Source organism: Haliotis rubra, unplaced genomic scaffold (genome assembly GCF_003918875.1).
Source record: "Haliotis rubra isolate DU_JTF1 unplaced genomic scaffold, ASM391887v1 Scf105, whole genome shotgun sequence".
Classification (NCBI taxonomy): Eukaryota; Metazoa; Mollusca; class Gastropoda; order Lepetellida; family Haliotidae; genus Haliotis; species Haliotis rubra.
The window spans coordinates 184,611-204,638 of NW_025764948.1; the positions used below are offsets into that span (position 1 = coordinate 184,611).

A 20,028-nucleotide genomic window follows, 5' to 3' on the forward strand; every position below is an offset into this window, starting at 1 on the left:
AATGATCATAAAGATATTACACCTCCCGCTGACACCAGTACGAACATGTCACTGTTGTAAGGGTACCGGGGAGCCACTGTGTAGCATCATAGCCATGACAATACAGATGGCCTTACAAACAGGAAGAGAAACTGCAAACTTGGGTGTGTTCATCATTTACAATTGCAGACAATACAATCTAGCATTTACCAGTGAGAGTTGGCCTGAATATGGCCTGGTCATCATTTAGACAATGCAATCCAGCACATTGATAGTTGTCCTGAATATGTTATACTGTAATCTCCATCGCTGCCTCAGATTTCACTTCCTTCATCAGTGTGATGTCCCCCCACATTCTCACAATGTTTTCACACCAGTCTGTACTAAGTGAAAACAAATGTCTATCCCCACCCTACAATTCGTTCTATTTAAAGCCATCAGCCATTTGTCACCACCCATCAATTCCTGTAACCATGGTAACCTTCAAAATAGTCTGTCATACACATAAATAGTACTTCAAAGTTCAATTTCAAGTAACATACATTCTATCCTCTGCACCCCAAACCAAAAAAGACACCATTGGTATCTCATAAAAATACTGCAAAAAAATCCATTCACAATCTGAACAACACTTGTCAATTCCAAGAACAGAAATTCAAATGTTTCCAAGATCAGAGTTAGTTTCTGTAACTTAAAAAGTCCACATTTCTGAACGCAAAAACATGTGAAAACAGCGGAAGTGCAGAGATGTATGCATTGTGCACACATGTACAATACATGTGAGTCGACGCCAAACTGCAAATGTCGGCACATTCCGACAGCCATATTCCACCCTTATTCATGGCTCTCCTATTTCTGTTCTGCCCTTTGTATGAACACTACATCATCATATTTGTTTCAGCGGCTGTACGTGCCAGACAGTCTGACGGTAATATTCACCCAGTTCTTAGGGGCGAAACAATAGGTCATTACATATTCACAGCACAAATGTCGGAAGATCATACAGGATGTCTGGAGATGAGACATAACGCCAGGTGCTCGGTGCTCATCAGGACAGGTGTCATTAGGCATGGCGTACTGCTTCACTCATACAGGATGTCTGGAGATGAGACATAACGCCAGGTGCTCGGTGCTCATCAGGACAGGTATCATTAGGCATGGCGACTGCTTCACTCATACAGGATGTCTGGAGATGAGACATAACGCCAGGTGCTCGGTGCTCATCAGGACAGGTGTCATTAGGCATGGCGAACTGCTTCACTCATACAGGATGTCTGGAGATGAGACATAACGCCAGGTGCTCGGTGCTCATCAGGACAGGTGTCATTAGGCATGGCGAACTGCTTCACTCATACAGGATGTCTGGAGATGAGACATAACGCCAGGTGCTCGGTGCTCATCAGGACAGGGGTCATTAGGCATGGCGTACTGCTTCACTCATACAGGATGTCTGGAGATGAGACATAACGCCAGGTGCTCGGTGCTCATCAGGACAGGTGTCATTAGGCATGGCGTACTGCTTCACCCGGAGAGTCTGAACATCTCAGGGCTGTGTTGGAGGGAGAGTCTGAACATCTCAGGGCTGTGTTGGAGGGAGAGTCTGAACATCTCAGGGCTGTGTTGGAGGGAGAGTCTGAACATCTCAGGGCTGTGTTGGAGGGAGAGTCTGAACATCTCAGGGCTGTGTTGGAGGGAGAGTCTGAACATCTCAGGGCTGTGTTGGAGGGAGAGTCTGAACATCTCAGGGCTGTGTTGGAGGGAGAGTCTGAACATCTCAGGGCTGTGTTGGGGGGTGAGTCTGAACATCTCTGGGCTGTGTTGGGGGAGAGTCTGAACATCTCAGGGCTGTGTTGGAGGGAGAGTCTGAACATCTCAGGGCTGTGTTGGGGGAGAGTCTGAACATCTCAGGGCTGTGTTGGGGGGAGAGTCTGAACATCTCAGGGCTGTGTTGGGGGGAGAGTCTGAACATCTCAGGGCTGTGTTGGAGGGAGAGTCTGAACATCTCTGGGCTGTGTTGGAGGGAGAGTCTGAACATCTCAGGGCTGTGTTGGAGGGAGAGTCTGAACATCTCTGGGCTGTTTTGGAGGGAGCTCATTTCAACTGGTCACAGTTTGCTCTGCTGCTTGCAGTGTCGAGGCCTGGCATTGATTTTGTGAATTAGTGGATGGAAGGAGGTTAATCAGGGTGTTATGCCAGGCAGATATGTGTGTCAAGTATGCAGAAATGATTAAAATGAACACAGAAAAATATCTATTACATCCTGATTGACACACAATAATATTCACTGCACCAAATTCTCGTCTAGAAACATAGAGCTCCTGTGCTCAGCCAGTGCTATAGCATCCATACAAATGCTGTTACCCATATTTATCTACTATGCACAATTATATAAACCCCACTGTGGTGACCAGTTTAAATTATGCTATATTTGTGGTGTAGTTTGTATACCTTGCCCCTAAAAGGCATTTTGTACAATAAGATATCTAGAATCTTGTCTACTGAATATACAAAGATACGTCTCATCTGCAGAATATATTCATCTCATCCACCATCAACATCAGAAAAAACAGGATGAAACAAAACCAGAAGAAAATGGCAGACAAGTAAGGGACCCCACCAAGAAATATGAGATGTGAAGGATCAAGATGGTATGTCATCCAATTATCTGCATGTTAGAATCACAATGTCTGATCACAGGAAACATTACAGTCATGACTTGTTTGAGTGGAATTTTAGAAATTGGGAGTACAATACTGAACAAACTTAATGGATAACACTCATGAAATAAAGAAGTTGTTATCCATAAAGTTTGTTCACTATAGATTACAGTCATATCGCTTTGTGTCACTCCATGTGGAGGGTGTGGTGAGGAAGGAAGAAGATCTAGAGTGATGGTCTTCTCAGATGTTTACTCATATATTTAATGGGTGTGGCACTTAGTCAACATGGATCATTATCAGCTGGAATCTGGAATTCAAACCAAACAGCTTGGAAATGTTGAGCGTTGAGACATGACGAAACTTGATGTTATTGTAACAATAAAATTGTGGCATCCATCAAATAATGGCTTCCAGAAAGAACCAGACAATGACACAATCAGACAATGACACAATCAGACAATCAGACTATTCTGCTTCCTATGTCTGTTGCAGCGGTTGCTGAGTGTGTCTATGAACAAGACAGGGGGTTCCCTCAGTGTTGTGGGACCTGTATCAGCCTCTGGTTTGTACCAAATCTGATGTCTTATCCCAGCCTCTAGTCTGTCTCACAGTCCCTGAACCACATTATTTTCCCTACTGCCTAGCCTTCTATGCAGTGCTAAAGCCCTAAATAAAGCAAGTTGAGATCTGGTCTCCCTAGGGCTCCTTTTCAATTTAAATGGGCTTGTTTGTTACTATCAAAATTATATATATTCAGAGAATAAGCCTTAGTCTACCCAGCCTCTTGCAAGCAAGCTGAGTGAGTGAGAATTGTGTTTCTGTTACATTACAGTGATTATCGAGCTTAAATGTGGTTAAAGCTGTCAACACAACCGCTGAAGGGGTCGTTGTCGGCATGGGTACTACAGATAATACCCCAGGTACGTTTCTGTATACAGAAACATACCCTGGCCATAAATACAGAAACGTACCCTAGGACGATTCCATTCCCGTTGTGTCGTTTTCTTGATCGGAACTGTCATAGTGTTGTATTAGAAACATTTGATTGCGTTATGCAAGTAATGAGAATACACAGTAACGGATATTTCGCGATGATGAATACCACTCGGAATCAGTTGAACGGGAACAACTACATGCGGTTTCGGTTTTGGATTGCGGAATATGGACTCGTCTGCCTATTAGGGTACCGGGTACGTTTCTGTATTTTGACTTTGTTTAGGGTACGTATCTGTAGTACCTGTGCCGACAATGACCCCTTCAGCAACACTACCAACCGCATTAAAATGAAAACCTTCACTGCAATACAAAACTTCTCTAAGTAAAGATCTCAAGACAACATATAGGTCAGATAAACTAATCAGCCAGTTAGTATCAGTGAGAAACAAATTCAGCCATGAACATCTGATGTCTGTATGTCAAAACTGAGCATGATAGGGAAGTTCTAGAAGCAAAATAACAAAGCTGCAGATTTCTGTACATGTTCAACATCCTTTCATTTTATAGTGCCACTGCATCTGCACCCAAAACCCTATCATGAATCCTTTGGATGAATTGTTTTAGACAGCTGACATCTGATTGGTTTAATTGGCTGATTGGGCAGTCAAGATCACTCTGACTTCATCTGACCATACGGTATAGTGAGGTGTCCTCAGGTGCCAGATAGATCTGATCCCGGATCTGTTTTAATGAGAAGTAACCACCATTCCCTTGGTATCAGTGGTATCACTGTAGGAATGTCCCATCAAGTCTGACGAGGCTGCAACTGGGTCCTGTAACCTGAACAACCTACATCACTGCCACAGTATAGCTACAGACTGCTTAGTAGGCTACTGATAGTTGCTAAGTAACACTACTGATAGGTGCTAAGGCCAGACCAATTTTATTTCTTGTTTTACGGATTTTTGTCCTCAGAAAACCTAAAGGCAGGAGGGAAAAAAATAAAAAATATAAATCATTAGTCAAAATAATTTTCTTTTTAAATACTAAAAGTATTTTATTTTTGGCAATTAATGAAGTTTATATGGAGCAAATAACAATCAAAATTGCTTTTTTACACTTTTGGCCAATAAAAACATGAGGGTTTTATTTTTTGAGCGGGGAAAATTAATTTTAATTTTTTTCTTATTCTTGAAAATATACAACCCGCAGATCCGTAAAACAAGAAATAAAATTGGTCTGGCCTAAAAGAGACAAACAATAAGTCCACGAAAAAAGTTACCTTTTCAATCAAAACTCTTTCTTCCGTTTCTGTTTGCGGTTATATGTTCAAGGAAACTAGACTTGCTGTCATTCAGCTAAAAAAAAAATATTTAAAAAATATAATTGTCCAGTTATAGACTATTGCTGGAATTACAGCCTGAAACAGGAAAGGGAAGGAGTATGAAGATTGTGATAATGGACATGTGACCTCTCACAGGAACTCCAGTTGTGACCTGAGAACACACTTGAGTGAGTCTGATGTGTACAAGTGGACCGAAACAGGAGTGGTTGACCTGCAGCCCATCTCACATGTCACGTGATAGCAATCTTCACATTACATGCATCTGATGAGGTGTACAGGAAGTCAGCACCATTCCCACACTTAACACCATGGGTTTGGGATGTCTTTCCATCAGGCATTTCATAAATGTGTTGGATGAGTGAGTGGTAGGTGGGTAGGTAGGTGAGTGAAGGAGACTGAGTGTGAAGGAAGGTGATGTTGTGTAACGTTGTATTCAGCAATATTCCAGGGATATGACAGCAGTCTGTAAATAATGTCTGTTTGGACCAGACAAACCAGTGACTGATATTGTGAGCATCTATCCACGCAAGCACAGGTTTCTCAGAACCAATTCTAACATGTATCTTCACAGGTAGGGTAGGTGAATGATTTGGCAGGAGACAGAATCAATTCGTAGGTGAGTGTGAGACTAGGCAAAAGTGAATGGATGAGTGAGTGAGGATGTTTGAGAGAGTATGTGACTGAGCAGGTAGATCTAAGTACATCAAATTCTAATTATATACTTTGTTAAAGTTTCACAAACATTTTGACCTAACCTTGCAAAATTCACATTTATATTTTGCTGATAAATGATGAGATGAAGTAGAAAACTTAAAGAAAATGTCATATCTTCAAATTGTCTACATTTCAACATGCTCCCCATATACCATGATGTTCTTGCCTTCAGAACCTTTACCATTCCTGTTTACAACAAGATTTGATATCAACATTCAATCAAACCCCTGGTGGACACAGAACGTAGAAAGGCTATCACTTCCAACACAACTTGTATACCTAAAGTTGGCGCTATTCAATTTGTCCCAAACAACCCTACAACAAAGCTAATTCTACAATTACCCAATAGTTAACATGCTACAGATCCGGAAAACCATGCAAATGTTTTTATATAAACATGGTAAAAAGACAATCATTAGAGCTAATTTAGTTTAGCTCCAAAAAGTGTGTAAGATAAGGATGTTGATTGTGGAGAACGAGTGAGAAAGACCCTAGCTGGGCCAATCCTTCTCACCATCTCCAGATTACATGGTGTTTCTCAAGACCAGTGAAGACAAGTTATACATGTGATAGGCCTGATGTGGTTTGTGGCTTCTGCTGGCGCACAAAAAATACAGCCCTGACATGGTTCGTTTGTTCTCAACTTCCGCAGTTCCGACATCTACACAGGAAAATGTCGCCAAATCTTTGGAACAGATGTTAAAAATAAACTTGCACAAATGAAAAATGATCTATATTAAATTCTTACTATCTGAATGTTAAAAATAAAATATCAGGAAAACAGATATTCTGGATGTAACAATTCAGCTTTCTATCCAAATGTATGGTTTCTGTTGTATTGCAGAGGTCTTGTTGTATTGCAGAGGTCTGAGACAGTTAGGAAGGACAACAACTGTATAGTTAGAATTTTAACAGACAAGACAAATTGTAATTTATTTCTCCTCGTGATATAAAGTATGTGTACACTATCCTGCAATCTATTCCTATGAGGCACAGTTAGCCCCGAAAAATCTCAAAACAAACTCCATGGAGTTACCTTCCCTTTGTAATTCAAGGATAAGCTGGTTGTGGGTTAAAGTCCCATGTTGGTATCCTGGTCAGTTAGGTAGTCAGCAAACATCTATGATTTGAATGTGTTTTTTTTTCACTTTCTTCCTACACAGAGATGAAATGTTGTTTCAGTTTACAGTTGTGTAAGTCTCCTTCATGATCATTGCCACCGACACATCCTCTCAGTTCAACATAACTCACAGTATATATTTGCCGTGCTTTACCAGATCCTGCCCAGAAGATAATATTCTGGCCAGATTCTGAAGCAAATGGCAGTAAAACTTCTCATTTTGATTGAAAATGTCCCAGTTTTTCAGAACACACTAAAACTACATAAAAAACAATCAAATTTTGGACAATATCACAATATTTTCGCCACTCTGCCATTTCAGAATCCTAAATCCTTAATAACTGATAGTTACTGCAAGAACAAGGAAAGATATGCTGATCACTTTGTTTAGATATCAATGACACAAAGCTGTTTACATGGCACATGTGTCAAGGCAGGTATGTAAGGTACACCACAAGTTGAAGCATACCAAATGCATTCTTTTTAATAACCACTGCCTACTTCTGTAGCCATGACCAATTACTTGGTAGCCAGTAACAATATAGTCCGAAAACATCATAGCCTAGACTGAGGAATATCTGCAATAGACTTAATCTAAGCCAGTCTAGATGCTGCAAATATCTAAGGCTAGTTTGCTGGCAATCAGCATCTGAAGAACAAAACCTCATTATCATGATCATAAAACAGATTGTGAAATAGAAGACTCCCTAGACAATGCAGACTGTAGAGCTTAGTCTGTGACTCTGTACAGTTGTAGCATATAGATGCAAGACAATGTCGAGGTGAACAGTGTCGAAACCTGTGAACCAAACATGCACCTTAAATGTTACCACCAGCGCTATGACAACCGTAGGCGAGGTAATCTGAGCCACACCACATTAACCCTTATTCTTCCATTACCTTTCCCAAATACTATCCCCCTGTCCACTACTTGGCGATGGATAAACTCAAACAAGGTGACCAAACAAGTCACCCAGGCTCCCACAAAGGAAGAAGTGAAAAAGGTCAAAATTCATCAGTTATCTAACCAAGCCGATTTCACTCCAAATTAGTTCCACACTTCTGCACTGCCTGACAGGGGAAACGGAGACTGGCCAACTTTCAACTGAGAAGCCCAAACTATTGCTAAAACATTTCTGATTGCCCAATTCAGGTTAAGACAACACAGTGAACATATCATATGGAAACAATAAAGCAAGACCCTGGTCATGTATGTACCCTGTAAATGTCAGGGTGTCCATTCACAAAACTGTGGGAAGTCCTCCAGCCCTCCAGTTCAATCCCTTCTCCAACTAACACACATTCACATACAAACACCAACTCACACACTCGCCACATACAAGCACAGGCAGGCACATGCATGCACACACAGGCATTAACACACCCCTATTTTTACACTGGAGCTGCTAGTTCATCACTACTTCATTAATACACGTTCCCCACCACAAACAAACACATACACTCTAGCATCCACACATACCGACCCACACCACCACTCCAGGCCGACTTGCCCACTAGCCTACTGCACAATGCTGACTCAACACATTCCACATCGCTCACACCTATTTTACAAGTCTTATTAATATACTAATTACACAGAAAATTCTTGGAGCAGGAATGTTTTTTATGAGAACTGATATTCCATGAAAGCATTGCAGCAAAACCCTGAAATATTCCTGTGCCTAGTTAACAAGAAGGCTACGGCTGCTGTAGAGTGTGAAAAACTTTCACTCGTAAACAAGAGTTAGTGAGTGAGCTGAGTTTGAGGACATCAGAAGAACCATGATTATTTTACCACAGTAGGCCTTAAGTAGCAATGTCATGATTCATCAGCTCACAAGTATTGGGACCACCATTTAATATCTTGATCTTAAAAATAATTACCTGTTAACCCAAATTCTAAAAAAAATTATTAAAGTACATCATCTTGTGTATCAAACATAGTGCTATTTTCTGAACGCAAGGCTTCGTCAAGTAGGTTGCACTTTCTACAAGTAAAATCCAGTGAGATGTAAAACGTGACTCAATTCAGCCACGCTGCAGCTCAAGGTATGAAGAGTTGGGTTCAGGGTGACCAGAGCTGGAAGCCCTTGTGAATCTGACACACTATCAATGTTACAAAAGTGACTATCCAGTATGAAAGCAAAATTGAAATCAGTTGATGAGATTGTTTCTTCACATTGCTTAAAGAGCATAAAATATTAGGGGCAGGGCAATTCAGGGCCAGGGAGGTCATGAGAAACAGGAAATATATTTTAACACGCCTTAATCATGAAAATTGTTGCATGCCTATCATGAAGAGCAAAGTGCAACAATGGTATTGACACACTGGAACATTAAAGCAACAAGAAAAAGTGCAAGTGTTAATAGTAAAGTAATTTTGGTGGAAACGACCCAGTTAACCCTGTAATGTCAGGGATAAACTGTGCATTGTGAAATAACCAGAAATAAACAGGGCATTAGGAGACAATCAGGGATGGACATGGCATTGTAAAACAACCAGGAACAGACAGGGCATTGTGAAACAACCAGGAACAGACAGGGCATTGTGAGACAATCAGGAATAAACAGGGCATTGTAAAACAACCAGGAACAGACAGGGCATTGTGACTGTGAGGCAATCCGGGATGGACAGGGAATTTTAATACAACCAAGAATAGACAGGGCATTGTAAAACAACCAGGAACAGACAGGGCATTGTGAAACAATCAAGAATACCGGGTAAACACGGAATTGTAAAACAACCTGGAATAGACAGGGCATTGTGAGACAATCAGGGATCGACAAGGAATTGTAAAACAACCAACAAATAAACAGGTCATTGTGAAACAATCAGGAATAGACAGGGCATTGTGGGAAATTTCCTAATTCAAAATTCATACAAATTTAATAATGCAAACCTAACATCCCCTTCAGTTTGCCATATCTTTCTATCAAATCACCCCTCTTTTGATCAAACACTAAATGGTCTGGCAGACCTGTGTGCACAAAACACATTATGTGCCTGACAGTGCGCATTAAACCTCCAAATAAAAATCATCAGGGCACAGTGAGACAATCAGAAATACACAGGGCACAGGAGACAATCAGAATTCTCCACAATCCAAAATGAAACTTGCTGTTTATTGTCCCCCATTAGGGCGTCAAGCGCTATAAGGTCATCAGTCTTATCTTCATGCTCAACCCAGTGTGTCTGTGACCCTGGCCATGTTGTAGTCCCACCCACTGAGGAATATCTGTGTTCTGAATTACAGCCCCAAACATGATGAGGACAGTTTCATTATTTACTGTCCCCAGCAGATGTATTTACACTACATACACACAATTACTCCAGGCGAGTCATGGGCAGAATAAAATGTATATGTTGGTACAGGCATGGCCTTCTACTATAGTTCTAGTTGGAAACATGGGTGCTGGCTCTGACAAACATGCCATACCAACACAGGGTCAGTACATAGAACCACCTCACAAAGGATGATTCCTGTGATCTTGACTGAGCATGCTGAAGGTCACCCACAACACCACCACTTATATCCCCCATCCAAACAATGATATATGTGTTTTAAATTTCATCTGCCTACAGTAACAGGGACATAAACATCTATTTTGAGTATATGACCATATGGAAAGTATATTAATCTTTGATACCAGCAATAACTATTTCAAAAACGTTTCCATGGGCTATATCATAATATATAAACCAGATATGATGTCCCCATGTGGAATTCAATGTAACTATGACAACATAGCTATTTTTGAATGTAGGTCACAATAACCTATTTATGTTTACATTAAGTTGTCATTACTTGTCAAATATAAGCAATAAAATCATATAAATACATGCTTCAGACTTACAAATATCAACAGGAAACAATTTAATGACAGATGTAAACACTTGAATTTCTTTCACACTGACCTTGACCTCTACAAAGGTCACTCACGTTCTTGTCCCCAACAGCACCTGGATCACGAATCACTGACCTACTTTTCTTCATGCTCTGACCTTGAGGGTTTATGTGGACATGACTGACAAATGTCAAATGTTGGCATAGTTTTAAACTTAAAATTTACCAATTTAATATCTTAATTAATGATTTTCACTAAAAGAAAGTGGAAATATTCAAACGCAGCACTGAACTTGCTATAAGACAGTTTTCCAAAGTAGTAATGTTTTAACAATTGTCAAATTTAAATCATTCACTGATTTCAAAAGATTATCTGACATGTAACCATTTGTTCACAGCCATATAAAAAAAATCAAATTTCAAAATTTCCATCTTACTTCAAATTGTGATTAATAGTGAAACATATTTCTAAATGCACAGTCCCACATTTCAGACTTCATGAGGAAATAGTCATGTTTCATCAGAGAAGTACCAAACATGAAAACTATACTCTCCACCAACATATGCTGCTGTTATCTACTTTACTTTTGCTATCTACATGCAGTAAAGGAGATTGACATTTAGTATCTGATATCATCTGTTTCTGAGGACAGTCAATACTGGGGATTCTAAATCACTGACCTTTGATATCATCTTATTTAAAGATAAAAATTAGGGCCTAGATTTTAAAGCTCTCTTAGCGCTAAGATGGTCGTAAGTTAATGTTAATGTATGGCACTTACGACTATCTTAGCGCTAAGAGAGCTTTGAAAATCTAGGCCCAGGAGCCTAGAACAATTCTTACTTTCAATTTCCTTGAGAAGAGGCAATCCAGATTTGCTGAAGTATTCTAGACTTGGGTTGGACTCCTTTTTTAATGTATTCAGTAGGGTCTGGCAGTCTGACAAGAACTGCAGTAGTTAAGGAGATGAATGTTGTTCCAGTGGTTCTCGATGGACGAAGGCCAGTACTGGAGATTTCTGGTAGACCGAGAAACCACATGCTCTACCACCAGGATTTCTCAAACCAAACAGAGATGGCTTATAGATACAAGTACCCAAGAGTACAAGCCAAAGCTAAAGGCCATGAGGAAGTATATCTTGTTGAGTTCTATATGTAAGCCGCAAATCATCCCAGTAAATGTGCAGCCAAGTTCCGAACACCTGCAGAAAGGTTTGTTGCTCATTCAATTCTTTATGTACTGGAATTCCTGTATTGTAGCCCGAGCTTCACATTGAAAAATGACCCTCTTTAGTAATCAGATTATACAACCATAATTAAACCCACAGCTAAAATTCAAGAATTGCACAAACTGAATGTATTTGGCACAATTTTCTCCACATTTTCAAACCGTATATAATCATAGATAAACCATGATGTCAACCAACAAATGGGTTAATTTCATGATATTTTAGCTCCAATAAAAAGACAAAACCTGCAGGTGTTTCAAGAACACCTCGAGGAACATGTGGATGATGAGGATGATTTTGATAAACTGAACTTGAATGACAAGTGATAAAAAACATGACAGATGCTACTCTGCATTCGCAGAATATGTCCATTCACAATATTTTCCAACCTTATAGAAACTGTGTGAGAGTCATGTGCATTTAAGTGGCTTATTTCCCTGTCAGGTATCTGACCTGTCTCTGGAGTCCAGACCAATATATCAGCCCTGTACAGACAGAACCACCTGACTGCTCTGTGGACATTGTAAATACAGACGTTCATGATGCACTTCTACCAAGGAACATCACTCCCAACAATTAACGATCTTAGGCTCATTGGCGTAAATAGGAGAAAATCAAGATTTTAGGCTCATGGGTTTTAATATACCTTGTACCCATTACATACAGATTATATGCAATGTTCCTAACTAAATGTAGCTTGTTTTACAACAGTGTGTACAACAAAACTGTATCAACCAGAATAGAGCAATCAAGAAGCAATTAGCTACACATTGCTACAGTTTACATCTTTGGTGTGGCATATAACCCATATGTCCTGGGTCCCATTGTACAAAACAACCTTAGTGCTAAGACTGCCTTTAGTCTATGTTAAGGTATGGGAGTTACGATCACCTTAGCGCTAAGACTACCTTAAGTCTATGTTAAGATATGGGAGTTACGGTCACCTTAGCGCTAAGATCGTTTTGTACGGTGTCCTCCCATTTGTGAGAACTCCCAGTTGTGAGACATTTTAATTAATGGTTCAGTGCACACAGGGGGTGCTTCCCCATCCCTACGATGAAAGTGGGAACAGCCCTGTTGCTGAAGAGTACCCGCAGGAGGCATAGTTCATTAATGAGTTAATTAACACAGAAGACATTGTTCGTTGAAGAGCATTTATTGTTTTCAATAGATACTGAAATACTGAAAAAGATTATCGTGAACTGGTGATATATTCTACTTGTTGAAGGCCTGCCACAATGGTGATTAAAGAGCAGTCAAAGGTTAATAAATACATTTGGATTAATTATAGTTACAACAGTTATTGCTAGATTTTTCAAACACGTAAATCTGAGTAGGTAAATTCATTTCTCTTTCAAATGATCACGAAGTTACCTACGCACAGTGTTTATTTTTTACAGCCATTTATCTGAGTAGGTTAATTACTTTATCTTTTCGAGTTTCATTAAGTTACCTCCACAAGATTCAGTTAAATAGCTAATCCATAATTAGATGGGGTTAATCCATTCTATCAGATAGGGGAGTAAGGTGTGTTTTCTTTGCTAATTACCTACTCCACTGTCTCACAACTGGGAGTCTCACAACTGGGAGTTCTCACAAATGGGAGTAGACCTTTTGTACAACAGCACCCAGGTCAGTATTAGCTGGACATCAACACCAGCATGTTACAGGAACTAGTGTGTAACTTAAATACATGATTACATTGTGTGTAACTTTAATACATGACTATTCTAAATAGTCCCTATTTACCATAGCATATCAACCTTTCAAGTAGGTCAATATTTACAAAGTAGCCTGAATGCTGCAAAATAAAATAATAAAATTTGATTGTTGGTCAGGTTTATCTGAAAGTAACCTCTAAAAATGATTTAAGAAATTCTGTTTCAAAGACAATAATTAAAAGTTAATCTGTTTTCCAACACTTGTGGATTTGAAGAACTTCTCGGGGTCAATGACAGTGAAACCCAAACTAGGATCTAATATAATACTAATGTAATTCAACAGTCAGTGGTGAGAAGTGGTGTCAAGAAGTGTATACCAACTGAGTTATAATAAGAATTTGTACAAGTGAGAAACATTTGGAAGATAAGCTGTGAGAGTAAATCAGCTGTTCACACCGGGCTGACCTGTCATATTTGACGTGTATCTTGCAGCTCGCACACTGACTGAGATTATTCTAGAATGGTGATAAATTAAGATTGCAAACACACTTGTGAGTGAGCCCGGTGTTGGTCAGTTAAGTGTCCCGACTAGGGATGTAGAACAATGGGCCAGCGGATGCTTGTCAGCGGATATTTGCTACGTGAAGCGATTTGTTTACATTTTCACTCTCCGAAACCTCGCACACATGTTGCAGACTTGGCGTTTGCACCAAGACACAGAGAAAATCAAACCCAAACAGCAACTGTCTGATTAATTAACAATACCATCTATCCGAAACATAGTTCAAGGAGCGTACCAGAAGCTATTAATCACTTTCACTAAGCACCGATAACAGAGTTGGAAAGTTTTTTTCCTGCCGCGCTGTCAGAGTCACGATCTGTTGCGGACCGCTCTGTGCTGAAACCCGGCCCCGAGCCATTCTAAATCGCATCTAACAAAAGGCACACGACTCACCTCGTCATTTCATAGATATGAACCAAGCGGTGTCTTTTAAAAGTCCAAAGTTAACTCGAACGCAGACTCATGCGCTTATTTGCTTTCAATCGTCGTCCTCCATGCGTGAAACATAACAAGCAAGGGTAGGTAACTCCGGTTTGCTGCTGAAGCTGTTCCCTCTCCGCATCCTCTGTGTGTAATGTAAACGACAGCAACGAGTGACCACGCCCACTTCATGCAGTGGGGTCGCGATCACTCGCAGGATTAGACTGGTATGCTGCTAAATCAGACCCTATACTGACATGTTTGACATTTCCCTTTGTGGGGAAAATATTTCAGCGTTCATTTCAATAATTTGCTTTGTGTTTTTTGCAACTTTCGCGATTTTATGGCGGTAATAACTTTTTCTGAATAATCGCATTGTCATGTTTTTATTTCAAAAGTGGAAAAACACATATCCCGTGTAAGTTATGTGACTAGAATTCTTTGTGTTCCAAATATTATTCTGCTCGTCATAGGTTTAGTCAGAGACGTGTTACACATGATGTGTTTTAGTGACATGTATTGTACACGCTTCTCCCCGCATTACTGTAATATTGTAAATATGAGAAGTCGTTTGTCCCCACATATAGATGTTTTAGAATAAAATTATCACACCACCAAAGGAGGTTCAAACTCCGGCGGAAGGACGTCTATAATAATGTCGGAATAAGTGAATGAGTGAGTTTAGTTTAAATGTCACATGCAACGTAAAACACAACTTTGTAGATTCTGATACCTTTCGGTATGGACTTACCGAAACAAATCATCAAAAATGCAAAATCAACTTATAAAATAACGCGATGAAACAAACCGCGCGAAATCGGAGTTCAAACGATTCACTAATTTTCCCCCAGCGCTTGGGGGAAAAAGTGGTTTCAACAGCTGGGCTGCGCTCATAGCACATGCACAATGAAATAGGTTCGCGCAGCTTGGAAACAGGTGGCAGGTGAATACTCGGTGAAGGCTTTGGTGTGAGCTACTTTTCTAATGTTTTGTTGATATTTCACAGGCGCGAGCTTTTTTATATGTTATGACAGTAGATTACCGACTTAACGGTTTATATAATTTCATTTGTCTATTTCACCACACGTTCTTCTTACCGAGTCACTTTCTCAGTTCGATACTTAAAAGCAATGCCATTATTTAGCGTTGACCGAATTTCTAATATGTCGTTGTCACAGACAAAACTCAATGTCTGTTTTATTGACACCTATGTGTCTGCCTGCCTGTCTGCTAATGACAATATTCAATACACAACTTCGATCACTGACCACATGCAATTTGAACTTAACACCTATCAAGCTATACACCATAAACAAAACGCATTGATTTATGGCCCGAGTTCGGTCTCTGTCACATTATGTAATTACACAGATAGGCAGGTGTGATACTTGTACACATGACATGTTATGATGTCTGTTGATTGCAAAATGTTATACACAAAAAATGAGCATGTATCCTTGATTAATCCCGTGCAGCACATCTCAATTGCTATAGCATTGTTCACCTTGAGTCATTCACTCACACGTATAACACAATCGTACTGTTCCATTAATATTTCGGCACTGAGAGAGAGATTGTCATTCAGAAACGAACCTTTGAGGCAAACAGGTCCAGGGTATATATTAAAACAGGATGGAGGTATAAAACATTTGATAATCGGAGTTAGGGTTTCGAGATATTTGGGAACAGCACACGATGAATTTGAGCATGTGTTTTCATTTCTAACGTGATATCTTCAATACCGTGAATGATGATATAATGTATTGCATGTTTATTTATCATACAAAACTGACTTACACAGGAGATATATCTTGGGTTAGATATATTGATAGCTGAACGAGTCCCAGTTGGATACCGCTTTGAATGTATTTCAAAACGTATCTGACGAGATTGTAATAAAAATCGGTATCTATCAGAGACGAGTTTAGTGATTTTTGTTTTACTCACTTAAACTTTGCATGCACATTACTTTAAATCAAATGTGAAAATAGACGTTTTAAGAGTGGAGTTGGAATACAATGGAATACAACCTGATGATTCGATCACAGATTATTCTCTCAAGGCGCAACACGGAAATGTAGTGCGTGTCTTGTCGAAGATCGACTATTAAAAGCGATAAGATGCCAATTCTAATACCGTGTTCATAATATACATATGGAAATTAATTAAACATCACTCGTATTTCCTCAGACTGAGCAACTTTAATGAACTGGTGCATAAAATGTATTGTGTAAGTATTAGGGCTGCGCAATATAACCGGTTTACCGGTATTTACCGGTTCAGACATGAAAACGATACGTATTGCGATACGCTGAGCGAAAACCGGTATTTTGACATGCATTCGAAAACTTCGTAACACTCGGAAATCTTCGGATATTTACGTTTTTTTAATTGTTCTTTTTCCTGTTTCATTAGTGCCAAATGTTACTTTAATTTTTATTTTGTCATGATTAAAAGTTTTTATAAAAGGTTAATCAATCATAGTGATTTTGTTGTGTACTTGCTTTATAATCAAGCATTAACGCGATTATAAATAGTTTTTTGTTAAAAAAATAATCCTTGCAATATATTGCAATACATATCGCAATATATGCTTCCGCATCGCAATATATCGCAATATGAAAATTCTCTGCGATACCCACCCCTAGTAAGAATCTTGTGTAACCTCCCTGCACACGAACAACTGATTCAAGACACCTTATTCCATGGATCAATCTCCGGATACGATTCTAAGGAAACTCGTTCCATTCCTCATGCACACCAGCATGAAAGTCAGTTCATTGAGCGTCTGGATTGGTGGGTTCCTCTGTCGAACAAGACGCCCATACGATGATGGTCTCAACAGCTTTCTGTTGTAAGAACTGGGTGACAGCACGTGGTCTGTGAGGCCTGGCATTCTCATCCATAAAGATGGATCTTGTGGCTAGAGGATGGTTATAAAAAATGTGGGACAACAGCCGTCTCAAGGATACCCAGGCCATGATGCAATATTCCAGCGAACTCGTTGATTACACCAGGCAAGTCTGCTGTGTTGTGAGCTGGAGACTGTTTCATAGGTTACATCCCGACTAAGTATAATATATAAACAATATCAGGGGCGGTTTTTTAACTAGTCGGTAACTCTGTACTCAGTTTGTGTATTGAAAATGTGGGTTTGCCGGCGATTCCCCTTCAAAATGAAATGTGGCTTTGTCGGGAGGACAGCGTTTCATACGCTTGATGGGTTCTCTGGTCCTGTATCCTGCTGCTTGCAGCCGATTCCTGACGGTCCTGCAGGAAATGGCTCTCCCTGGTAACCATTGTTGCCTTGACGATGTGCTTGAGTCCCTAACAAAGTCTCAACAACGCTCTACCCTCTCCTAGTGTTGTCTTACCGGGTCAGCCTGGTCTTGGAAGATCTTCAACCTTCAGTGGTAGCCCTGTGTGTTTTCAAGAGTCAATTAGAAATTATGAAAAGATTACGCCCAACTTTTGAGGGACATTCCTGCATTTCTCTTGCCAATAATTTGTCACCTTGTAGAATTTGACAATGTACGACGTGCCATGACAATTATGGTTTTAAATATTCAAACTGAATTGAAAGGAGAGAGTGTGACAAGTTATCAGCGTTGTGGGTGGGACATTTCCGTTGCACGTGCATTGAATATCTCCACACACAATATCATGCTATCATTCAGAAAATGCTCTTCTTAATTCACAGAATTATAGATCTATGATTTAGGTGTTGTTTATTTAATTTACATATCTACAGTATATGTACCACTCTCATGTACCACACGAAGTGACCGCCTCAGTGGTGTAGTGGTTAGAGCGTCCGCCCGGAGAGCGGAAGGTCGCGGGTTCGATCCCCGACCGCGTCATACCAAAAGACGTTAAAATATGGTACTTGTTGGTTCCTGCCTGGCGCTCGGCATTATTGGGTACAACAAGGACTGGTCGGCTCGGAGTCAGTATACTGTGTCTGAGTGGGGTATTCATGCTTCACTGCGGCATGGTATCTCAGTGAGCTAGCACTATAAAACCAGCTTCAGTCTGGGCTAGTACAAGCAGCCGCACATACACATACACACGCATGCACGTCGTCATATGAGCGAAATATTCTCAAGCCCGACGTTAAACCCAATTTCACCTCACCACACGAAGTTCAAGGTCGTTGATGGCGACGACCGTTATGATCGTATTTCGACATGTTTATTACTGATGCTCTGAGCCTTAAAAAATGCTGCTTCTATTGTAGTTCTAAAATGCTATGTGACAGTTCGTATACCCTATGTATTTGAACCAACATTATTTAACACATTCGGAAGATCAGCTGATGTAAAAGTTAGTTAGTAACGTTCGCACGGAATGTTATTAATCAGTTTAAGAAGTAGATTCTAATCCTGTTTGTTAAAAGAATGATCTCTTCACGGATGAGTTATAACTGGCGATCTCTCCTTGCAGATGTCGCTGTAATGCAGAACAGTGTGACGTCTTGTGACGTAACAATGAAATGACATCACTAATACGGGATGTTGAAGGATAAATCAAATCTTACCCACACATGTGTCTTGATAAGATATCAACATTCATGGATAAAGTTTTTATAACACGTTGGCAAGCATCGGAGATTTTGAGACTCTTTATTTGCACAGAAGTAAGGTAAACTATCCGTCGGAGTCCGTGCTCAACTGAGCACAAATACCAGTTTAGTCTGTTTAGTATGTCCAACAAACTTTTGCCTTTGGATTATGAAATCCCTATCTGATTAGGGAAAAGAAACAACTTTTTACCAGATAAAATTCAACAACTGATGGAGAACCACAAACATACATGTCGTATTCTTTACGAGGCGTCAAAGTTGATTATTTGCATCACTAATGTCTTTCCCGATGACTGGTTTGCTGTACTTTGTAGTTACTTCAGGTAATGCACGTGAACCAGTTGCTTCGGATAGTGCACGTGGAACCAGTTACTTCAGGTAATGCACGTGGAACCAGTTACTTCAGGTAACACACGTGAACCAGTTACTTTAGGTAATGCACGTGAACCAGTTGCTTCAGATAATGCACGGGGAACCAGTCACTTCAGGTTTGCACATTAACGTGAACTGTTAGCAATACAATTTCAACTGAACACAAAGGAATGCACGAGTACGTTTAATCATTCAGGAAATAACAGTACGGATCTTTGAGCGTTTGCAACGTGTGGAATGTTTACATGCCAAAGGCATGTTGTAGGCGCAACAGGATATTGGTCCCCGAACGTTGCATGTTTCTCGTTAGGGAGAACAATAACAATAAGAACCCAGCAAATATTGTATCGAACCTAGCAAATATTGTATCGAACCCAGCAAATATTGTATCGAACCCAGCAAATATTGTATCGAACCTAACAAATATTGTATCGAACCTAGCAAATATTGTATCGAACCCAGCAAATATTGTATCGAACCCAGCAAATATTGTATCGAACCTAACAAATATTGTATCGAACCTAGCAAAATAACCAGGGCGAACCTGGATCCGAACCCACCATCGCTGTGTTCGGGGACTCTCAAAGGACGCAAATGTACACT

The 20,028-nt window shown here is 40.0% G+C and overlaps 1 protein-coding gene across 1 annotated transcript in view; it reads right to left on the bottom strand.

Moving 5' to 3' along the window:
* Positions 1-14,546, bottom strand: part of LOC124275673 (chondroitin sulfate N-acetylgalactosaminyltransferase 1-like) — a 62,872-nt gene extending 48,326 nt beyond the window's left edge. Inside the window, exon 1 of the mRNA XM_046711299.1 lies at positions 14,445-14,546. The gene's annotated coding sequence lies outside the window, so the exon portion shown is untranslated. The remainder of the gene's footprint in view (positions 1-14,444) is intronic.
* Between the last annotated feature and the right edge of the window lie 5,482 nt (positions 14,547-20,028).